Below are 9953 nucleotides of genomic sequence, written 5' to 3' on the forward strand. Positions count from 1 at the left end.
AACGACAACATTAGGACATTATAACACAGTAGTTAAAACAGAAGCACTTTATGCATCTGAAACTGTTATAATTCGTGGTGAATCTCGAATAAAGGTGATTGGAAAAGGAGAAAGAAAATCCTGAGGAAAATGTTAGGACCAAAATGCGAAAATGTAATTTGGATGAAAAAGAAATCACATGAAATATATCAAGTTAGAGAAAAAAATCACAGATACAATCAGGAAACGGGGATTACAATTTTATGGTCACTTATACAGGGTGTTTCAAAAAGGACTTTACAACTTTGACAGTTCATAGTTATTTATCCATTTTACTTACAGAAATGGTTTTGGTGTCATCTTGACTGACAATACATCAAGTTTTACCTAAACAGGTTGAATGTGACCTCCATCGGTCATGGGTTACACACCCCATCTGAAGTCAATTTCTTGCCAAACTCGCTGCAGCATGTCAGGCGTGACTTGTTCAATTGCGATGCAGATTCTACGTCTGAGTTCTGTTACAGAAGCTGGCAAGGGTGGAACAAACACTGTATCCTTGACGAATCCCCACAAGAAAAAGTCAAGAGGTGTGAGGTCTGGTGAACGTGGGGGCCATGCAATTGGTCCACCTCGTCCAATCCACTTACCCGGAAAGCGTACATTGAGGAAATCCCGGACGTCTGAGAGGTAGTGTGGCGGTGCACCATCTTGCATGAAGTGTATGCCGAGTTCTTGGTCATCAGCGTCAATCTGCGGGATTAAAAAGTTTTCTAGCATATCTAAGTACACTATTCCGTTGATAGTTTTCTCACTGAAGAAGAAAGGCCCGTAAACTTTGCTCTTGCTCAATGCACAAAACACGTTCAATTTTGGGCTATCACGTTCATGTTCTAGCACTTTCACTGGATTTTCACTGCCCCAGATCCTACAGTTGTGTCTATTAACTTTACCACTTAAGTGAAAAGTTGCCTCATCCCTACAGATAATCTTACCAGTGAAATGTTCATCTTCTTCCAACCGATGTAACATGTCCACACAAAAGTCTTTACGAGCAATCTTATCAGTGTCTTTTAGTTGCTGTGCTATTGTGAACTTGTATGGTTTGAGATGTAACCGTTTTTCTCAACACACGCCAAATAGTCGTATGTGCGACGCCCAGCTCTCGAGAAGCACGCCGTGTCGATTTTCGACGACTGTGTTCAAAGCGTTGTCTCACTTGCTCTACGACATCGTCAGACGTACGTGGACGACCTGAGGATTTCTTATGGCTTACCGAACATCCAGTTTCAATAAGGCACTTATGTCACTCATAAATAGTAGGCCTACTGGGAGGATCTTTACCATACTTTGTACGAAAATTACGTTGTACAGATGTCGCCGACTTCGACTCTTCAAACCAAAACACACAGCGAGCGCGCTCGGGACCGGTGTAGGCAGCCATCTTTGCTGCAACTGCCACTAGCGCTTGCCACTTTCTGTTCTAGCGTACCATGCGAGTCAAAACTTGATCTATTGTCAGTCAAGATGACACCAAAACCATGCCTGTAACTGAAATGAATACATAACTAGGAGCTGTCAAAGTTGTAAAGTCCTTTTTGAAACATGTATAGAGTGGATAATAAGAAGGCCGGGCTGAGTGGCTCAGACGGTTAAGGCGCTGGTCTTCTAACCCCAACTTGGCAGGTTCGATCCTGGCTCAGTCCGGTGGTATTTGAAGGTGCTCAAATACGACAGCCTCGTGTCGGTAGATTTACTGGCACGTAAAAGAAGTCCTGTGGGACTAAATTCCGGCACCTCGGCGTCTCCGAAGACCGTAAAAGTAGTTAGTGGGACGTAAAGCAAAATAACATTATTATTATTATTATTATTATTATTATTATTATTATTATTATAACAGGATCACAAAGAACATTTTAAACTGAGCCTTTTTATTGAAAAATCACAATAATTAGCTAAAAGAAATCAGTGAACACCTAAATAAATTGACATTAGTGAAGAAAACCATTCAGGATAGAATAAAATTCACAATCTTAATTCACAAACACAAATTTTCTGTAAAGCTCACTCGATTAAATACAGAACGGATTGAATGAACATCCTAAAAAGGAACACAGCGAGAGGATGAAGAGATATTGGGAAAATAAGAAGAAAAACGAAAAAAGTGCCAAGACGCTGAAACACGCCCCTTAGTTGGGCAAAACAGAATCAAAAAGAAGAAAACACCGCACCTGTTTCAGGGAATGCAGAATGTGTTTGGCGTTGCAAATTATTGGTCACAATTTGTGTAACATAATTTTGGTCCTTTTTCTCTGCTAGGGGCTTTACGTCGCACCGAAACAGACAGGTCTTATGGCGACGATCTTTTGGTATTTCAGAATAATAGTTGGTTTTGTACGAGATGTTTCGGACACGAGAATAATATCGAAACTTGGGAAGAAGAGGGCCACAAGTGGAAAAAGTGATACTTCTGAGATTATTGCAATGTAAAACTATGTAAATATATAAATATATAACATATAAAATATATTATAAATGAATTCATCAGACCTTTTTAAATCTTACCTTGCCCTCTTCTTCCCAAGGTGCGATATTCTAATAATGTAAAACAAAAGTCAAAAAATATTTCGTGAAGAAAGAATCAGCTTATCGTCTTGCCTTGAAAATCCACAGCCTGTTTCCAGTCATTGACCGGGTCAGGAATGGAATGAATGAAGGCCACGTCTGTCGGCGAGGATGTCCGACTCGTTGGCTGAATGGTCAGTGTACTGGCCTTCGATTCCCGGCCGGGTCGGGGATTTTAACCTTCATTGGTTAATTCCAATGGCCCGGGGGCTGGGTGTTTGTGCTGTCCCCAACATCCCTGCAACTCACACATCACACATAACACTACCCTCCACCACAATAACACGCAGTTATCTACACATGGCAGATGCCGCCCACCCTCATCGGAGGGTCTGCCTTACAAGGGCTGCACTCGGCTAGAAATAGCCACACGAAATTATTATTATTATTATTATTATTATTATTATTATTATTATTATATCGGCGAGGATAGGAATTGTGCCGGCTGCCGAAGCCTGTCGCACTCCTCGAGGGCAATGATTAATGACAGACAGATGAAATGTTGTTGGAGAGTATTGCTGGAATGAATGATGACAGGGAAAATCGGAGTACCTGGAGAAAACCTGTCCCGCCTCCGCTTTGTCCGAGACAAATCTCACATAAGGTGGTCAGGATTTTAACCACAGAACCCAGAGATCTTACTTTAAACAGTGTAAAAAAGTTATTTGACTTGGACATGAAAATGCAAGGACTTGGCTCGTATCTCTGCATCAAAGTGGCCATGCTAACTCTTGGAATCTCTACTGTGCGCTGGGCACGTTTGAAGACATTGGACTCGTTCGTCCAGGTGACAATAACCTACAATTTGCCTCTACTTCTCTCTTATTTTCACGTCTCTTATTACACGGGCGACTAGCAGAAACTCTTGCATTTCTCTTTTTGCTTTAGTAACGTTTCGTCTCATTTCTCTGTCTTGTTTTGTACATCATCAGTACGGTGGTAATCACGGTTGTAATGGCTCACGTCTCGGACACGCCCACCTGGGATGAAGGGGTGTTGTACAGAGTGACTGTCACCGCCAATTAAGGAGACTCTTTCAGCTACTAAAAAGGGAGTTAAAACACAGACTGAAAGACACGTACCTTTGGTCTAAGTTTCTTCTTACTGCTCGGGGTCTTTCATAATGTGCGAGGCCTTTATTAATTCGCCGTCTTCTTGGGTAAGGTCGTATCAATGCGAGGTGCTCAATCAGGATCAGATAAGGTCATTGCCATGCTTAGCCTAATGGCCAAGTGAACGAATCCTGTTTAGCCTAATCAGCGTTTAAGATTCTTCCTAAACCTTGTTTAAATGAACCTGCGGAGCATCATTTAAATCCCTGATTGTTGTCGGTTGAACAGTCAAGTTCGAACGATTACCAAACATAAACAGTGATCAGCAGTGAACGTAAAATGGCTGCCAGATTTGAAGATGAACTGCTGTATCGGTTTCCTACTTTTTCTCCCCCATGGCTAAGTGGTTAGCTTGTTGGCCTTTGGTCACAGAGGTCCCGGGTTCGATTCCGGGCAGGGTCGTGAATTTTAACCTTCATTGATTAATTCCCCTGGCACGGAGACTGGGTGTATGTGCGGTCTTCATTATCATTTCATCCTCATCACGACGCGCAGGTCGCCTATGGGATTCAAATCAAAAGACCTGCACCAGGTCTCTCCGAAGGCCACATGACATTTCATTTCTTCCCCAGGCAAATGGAGGGAGGGTACCTAACTCAAGGCCACGGTCGCTTCCCTCCCTCTTCTTTGCCAATCCCTTCCAATCTTCCCCTCCTCCACACGACCCATGTTCAGCATAGGTGGCACCGCCTGGGCGACGTAATGGTCCTCCTTGCCAGTTGTATCCACGACCAAATGTCTCACGCCCCAGGACACTGTCCCTTGAAGTGGTAGATGTGGGATCCCTCGGTAAGTCCGCGGGAAAAACCAACCCTGGAGGGTAAAAAGATTTAATATTTTTTTTGCTAGTTGCTTTACGTCGCACCGACACACATAGGTCTTATGGCGATGATGGGATAGGAAAGGCCTAGGAATGGGAAGGAAGCGGCCTAGCCTTAATTAAGGTGTGAAAATGGGAAACCACGGAAAACCATCTTCAGGGCTGCCGACATTGGGGTTTGAACCCACTATCTCCCGGATGCGAGCTAACAGCTGCGCGCTCCTAACCGCACGGCCAACTCGCCCAGTAATGATTAAATAAATAATTATGAGCCACGCTTTTTCGCCAACTGTCGGCATCACCAGTGTTCGCAGATAATGCTTCTCTCTGCACACTGCCTGCTCCGTGATATTGTGACGCTCTTTAAAACGCTGAGTACAAGCGAATTATAATTTCACTCAAACTTAGCAACTATGAAACACACTGTAGACACACCGAAGCTACCCCTGCACGTTCCGGAAGACGCGTTCTATCGAGATGCCAAGATAATTCGAATTTAAATTACTCTGTAAAATACTATTTTAAAAATGTAATTGCAGTTTTGAACTAGAAGTCTGAATTGTTTTCCAATTAAATATGACACTTGGGGGGTAGTTTTCTTCCATCTGCGGTTACACAAAGCATAACTGTACACCCAACTACGTGGACCATGAGCGTGTTGCCAACCTTGACGCAAATAAAACCCGCACCCCAATTTTGTGCCCCAATTGTTTAAAAAAATATGCGGGGATTATTCGCGTAAATACGGTAAATATGGGATGAATATTTGCTTAAGAAATGATCCAATTTCTCAGTTCGTAAATAAATTCTTACAACTACCTACAAACATATTGTACAATTTTTCTCTGCGTACTACATTACTATGGTGTCCGACTCGTTGGCTGAACGGTCAGCGTACTGGCCTTCGGTTCAGAGGGTCCCGGGTTCGATTCCCGGCCAGGTCGGGGATTTTAACCTTAATTGGTTAATTCCTATGGCACTGGGGCTGGGTGTATGTGTTGTCTTCATCATCATTTCATTCTCATCATGACGCGTAGGTCGCCTACGGGAGTCAAATAGAAAGACCTGCACCTGGCGAGCCGAACCCGTTCTGGGATATCCCCGCACTAAAAGCCATACGACATTTCATTTCATTACTATGGTAATTTATTATATGTATAAGGTTACCAAAGGCCACTTCATCTTTGAAGCTCAAGACAGTGAATATCTTAAACGAGGCCACGAAACTGAACCATTCATTTAAGCAGACTAGACACCCCTGATAAACATTAGTATTATCTCTCCTAAATATTTCCAGGTCCAATTTCTAGCGAGCACTACGCAATTGCATTGCTGTCAAACTGTAAAAACTTGCTTTTCACATCATAACCCAATTCGACTTGTATAGATCAAGGTCCGCCTCTGTGGTATAGTGATTAGTGTGATAAGCTGCCACCCCCGGAGGCCCGGGTTCAATTCTCGACTCTGCCACGAAATTTGAAACGTGGTACGGGGGCTGGAACCGGGTCTACTAAGCCTTGGACGTCAACTGAGTAGAGGGGATTCGATACCCACCTCAGCCATCCTCGAAGTGGTTTTCCGTGGATTCGTCACTTCTCCTCCAGGCAAATGCCGGGATGGTATCTAATTTAAGGCCACAGCCGCTTTCTTCCCTCTTCCTTGTCCCCTTCCGATCATCTCATTGCCCACAAGGCCCGTGTTCAGCATAGCAGTTGAGGACACCTGGGCGAGGTACTGGTCCTGCAACCCAGTTGTATCCCAACCAAATGTGTCACACTCGAGGACACTGACCTTGAGGCGGTAGAGGTGGGATCCCTCACTGAATCCAGGGGAAAACCAACTCTGGAGGGCAAACGGATTAAATAAATGAAGGCTGAGGGTTTGCTGAACAAAATAACCATTTCTCAATTTGTAAATCACTTCTTACAACTACCTGCAAACTCATTGTACAATAATTTTTCTCCGCTTACTACAGTACTACAGTAATTTATTCTATGTACACGTTTATCAGAGGTCATATCATCTATGAAGCTAAAGACAGTAAAAAAAAAAAAAAAAAAAGTCGTCCCCGTACAGGCCATAGAGGCCGTTGGAGGGGTAGATGGTAAATTAACCTGGTAGTCATTTTTGGTGTAGGCTGAGTGAACCTCAGGGCCATATGCACCTCCGGAAGTGCTTGAATGTTTCAACTTCCTGACAAGAAATCGAACCCACGTCCTTCCGGGGGAGCCGAGCACGCCTTTACCGCATTGTCCAGGCAGCCCCTTACATTAGGAGAATATTTTCTAAATATTTGCAGTCCAAAATTTCTAGCGAGCACAACGCAGATGTACTGCACTCAAGCTTGCAATTTCCTTGACATGTCGTGACCTACTTCGATTTGTATAAATCCAGATCGTTGTTCGCACGTGCACATATTAAAGAAAGGTTATTATTAAAGGGAAATGTTGTCCGACTCATTGGCTGAATGGTCAGCGTGGAGGACTTCGGTTTAGAGGGTCCCGGGTTCGATTCCCGGCGGGGTCGGGAATTTTAACCATCATTGGTTAATTTCGCTGGCACAGGGGCTGGGTGTATGTGTCGTCTTCATCATCATTTCATCCTCATCACAATGCGCAGGTCGCCTACGGGAGTCAATTAAAAGACCTGCATCTGGCGAGCCGAGCTTGTCCTCGGACACTCCCGGCACTAAAAGCCATACACCATTTCATTTCAGTGGCGAATTACCCGCTAGGAAGGCTAGGCTGCCGCCTATTGGCCCCGCGCAGATAGGGGCTCCAAGACGGCAGATCAAGTTCAGACCCCATATAGTATCTACATTATATGGTTCTGTGAACTCAGTAAAGAAGGGTACTTCGCACTCTGCGACCAGTTAATCCTTCACGATATCGACTTCAAAATTTTAACAGATAATGTTGGCACTGAGGACAAACAAACACAAACCAAACCCCGAATTAAATACAAACACAAACCAAACCCCCAATTAAACACAAAGACACGCAAACCAACCCCCCACCACACAAGTACACCAAATATTCCCAAACACACCCAAACACAGCCAACCAACCCACGCAAACAAAAATCACACTTCGCCCAAACACTGATACTTCTTTCACTTCCCCTCTCTCCCCTCAACCATCAACCGAGCCCGGGACTAGGACCCCATTAGTCCCACAACCGGGCACGGACACTCAAACAAAATACACTCAAACTGGGAAGAGGCGTAGCAAACCTGCCCCCAGGCCGAAAATGACACCAACGCACGACATCCCCAAGACAAGTACTCACTCCTGCCACCCCGTCCCTCACTCATTACCCAATGCGTTAATTGCCTGGGACTAAATCACTCTGCAGCCTCGTGCTCAGAAGCAACCCGCTGTAACAGATGTGGCGGTTCCCACTGTCACACTGATTGCACGGTACCTCGGGACCAGGCGAGGTGTGCCAACTTCGAAGGCAGTCTCGCCGCCTCATTCCCTGGCTGCCCCTTCCTAAAAAAGGCAATCAAATCACACTACAGAAGAGCAAAACACCTAAACATACACACGACATCCCCCATCTCTTCAGCCTCCAAATCCCTAAACCTCCCCACCCATAACCATACCTTCCAACCTAATCAAGACACCTCCACCCTCTTAAACATCCTCCTACTAAAGTTAATTACTGCCCAGAACCCGCAACAACCCACACTATGCCAAGCAGACAGCTAATTATAACTAAACCAACCCCTCTCCCCCAAGAACAACCCAGCCATGCAGCAACATCTCCCAACAGCCACTTAAACTCCCTTTCTCACTCCTTAAAGCACTGGAACAGCAGCGTAAGCCATCATCGAGAGTTAAGCAACATCGGGCGTGGTCACTCACTGGATGGGTGACCTCCACCCGCATCGTGGCCTAACTCCTCTGGCACTCCACGCCATCACTACTGCTTCCAACAAGCACTGCATCCAGCGCACATGCGCCAGGCCACACACTGCCCAATGATGACAGAAGAATACAAGAGTAACAACACCATCAACTGCAGAGAACTCATCATTAAGACAGGGCAGACCTTTTAGAGGTCGACAAGCCAGGGGTTCCGCCCCAGAGCCGACGAAAGACGGGTTCGTCGTCATCGTTGTGTGAACTGAGGGTAAGTTTACGAACACGTTTCCGAGTAGTTTCTGAGTTACATTAGCGAGCTGAGTTCCTTTAACATAATGTTTGCCGTGCGAATAACACGTCTTTCACACAGTCTATGCAGTGTAAATATGAAGTATGCAGCTCAACATCTGTTACCATAAAGCACCCATATTCCAAAATTCCGATTTAGAATTAGAGTTCCCAGTAGAAAATCTGCCACCAACATCAGAGGCCATAAATTCCGAATAATGGGTCGCCGCACCTGGGTGGCACAGCCTGAGGATATAACCCCGTAAAACAGGAAGCTGTTCAAATCAAAGAACTACCTGACATAAATGTAAATAGGTATACATGGTACTAACGTGAGGTCATTAATTGATGCAGGCGCCAGGACAAGCATTATGTCGCGGGCCTTATTTAACGATGTAAAAGACAGACTCAAACTACCTGAAATTCCAATATCGAACGTCAAGATCCGAGGGGTAATCCCAGATCTATCGGCCATTTGCAAGTCGCGGACTTGACTCATAAGTCTGACCCTAGCGACCTGTTTTCATCATCATCATCATCATCATCATCATCATCATCATCATCTGTTTACCCTCCAGGTTCGGTTCTTCCCTCGGACTTAGCGAGGGATCCCACCTCTACCGCCTCAAGGGCAGTGTCCTGGAGCTTCAGACTCTTGGTCGGGGATACAACTGGGGAGTATGACCAGTACCTCGCCCAGACGGCCTCACCTGCTATGCTGAACAGGGGCCTTCTGGAGGGATGGGAAGATTGGAAGGGATAGGCAAGGAAGAGGGAAGGAAGCGGCCGTGGCCTTAAGTTAGGTACCATCCTGGCATTTGCCTGGAGGAGAAGTGGGAAACCACGGAAAACCACTTCCAGGATGGCTGAGGTGGGAATCGAACCCACCTCTACTCAGTTGACCTCCCGAGGCTGAGTGGACCCCGTTCCAGCCCTCGTACCACTTTTCAAATTTCGTGGCAGAGCCGGGAATCGAACCCGGGCCTCTGGGGGTGGCAGCTAATCACGCTAACCACTACACCACAGAAGCGGACTGCGAATTCTCTTCGGTGTCATATAGACTCATTTTTTAGAACAAAGTGCAATTAATATTTCTAAGTGTCATGAAAGCATTGAGAATTGATAGGAGTCTCATGATAAGAAATTCTCTGCTGATCGGACATTTTTCAATTAGAACTACTTCACGGTTGTCATCGAACTTCAGCCTCCGTAGCGTAACGGTTAGTGTGATTAGCTGCCGTGCTCGGGGGCCCGGGTTCGATT

General features: G+C 45.3%; 1 pseudogene; it reads right to left on the reverse strand.

Annotated features, from left to right (window-relative positions):
* Positions 1 to 500: 500 nt before the first annotated feature.
* LOC137502873 (uncharacterized) lies at positions 501 to 8653 on the reverse strand (annotated as a pseudogene).
* Positions 8654 to 9953: the final 1300 nt, after the last annotated feature.

This window comes from Anabrus simplex, chromosome 13 (assembly GCF_040414725.1).
Source record: "Anabrus simplex isolate iqAnaSimp1 chromosome 13, ASM4041472v1, whole genome shotgun sequence".
Taxonomy (NCBI): domain Eukaryota; kingdom Metazoa; phylum Arthropoda; class Insecta; order Orthoptera; family Tettigoniidae; genus Anabrus; species Anabrus simplex.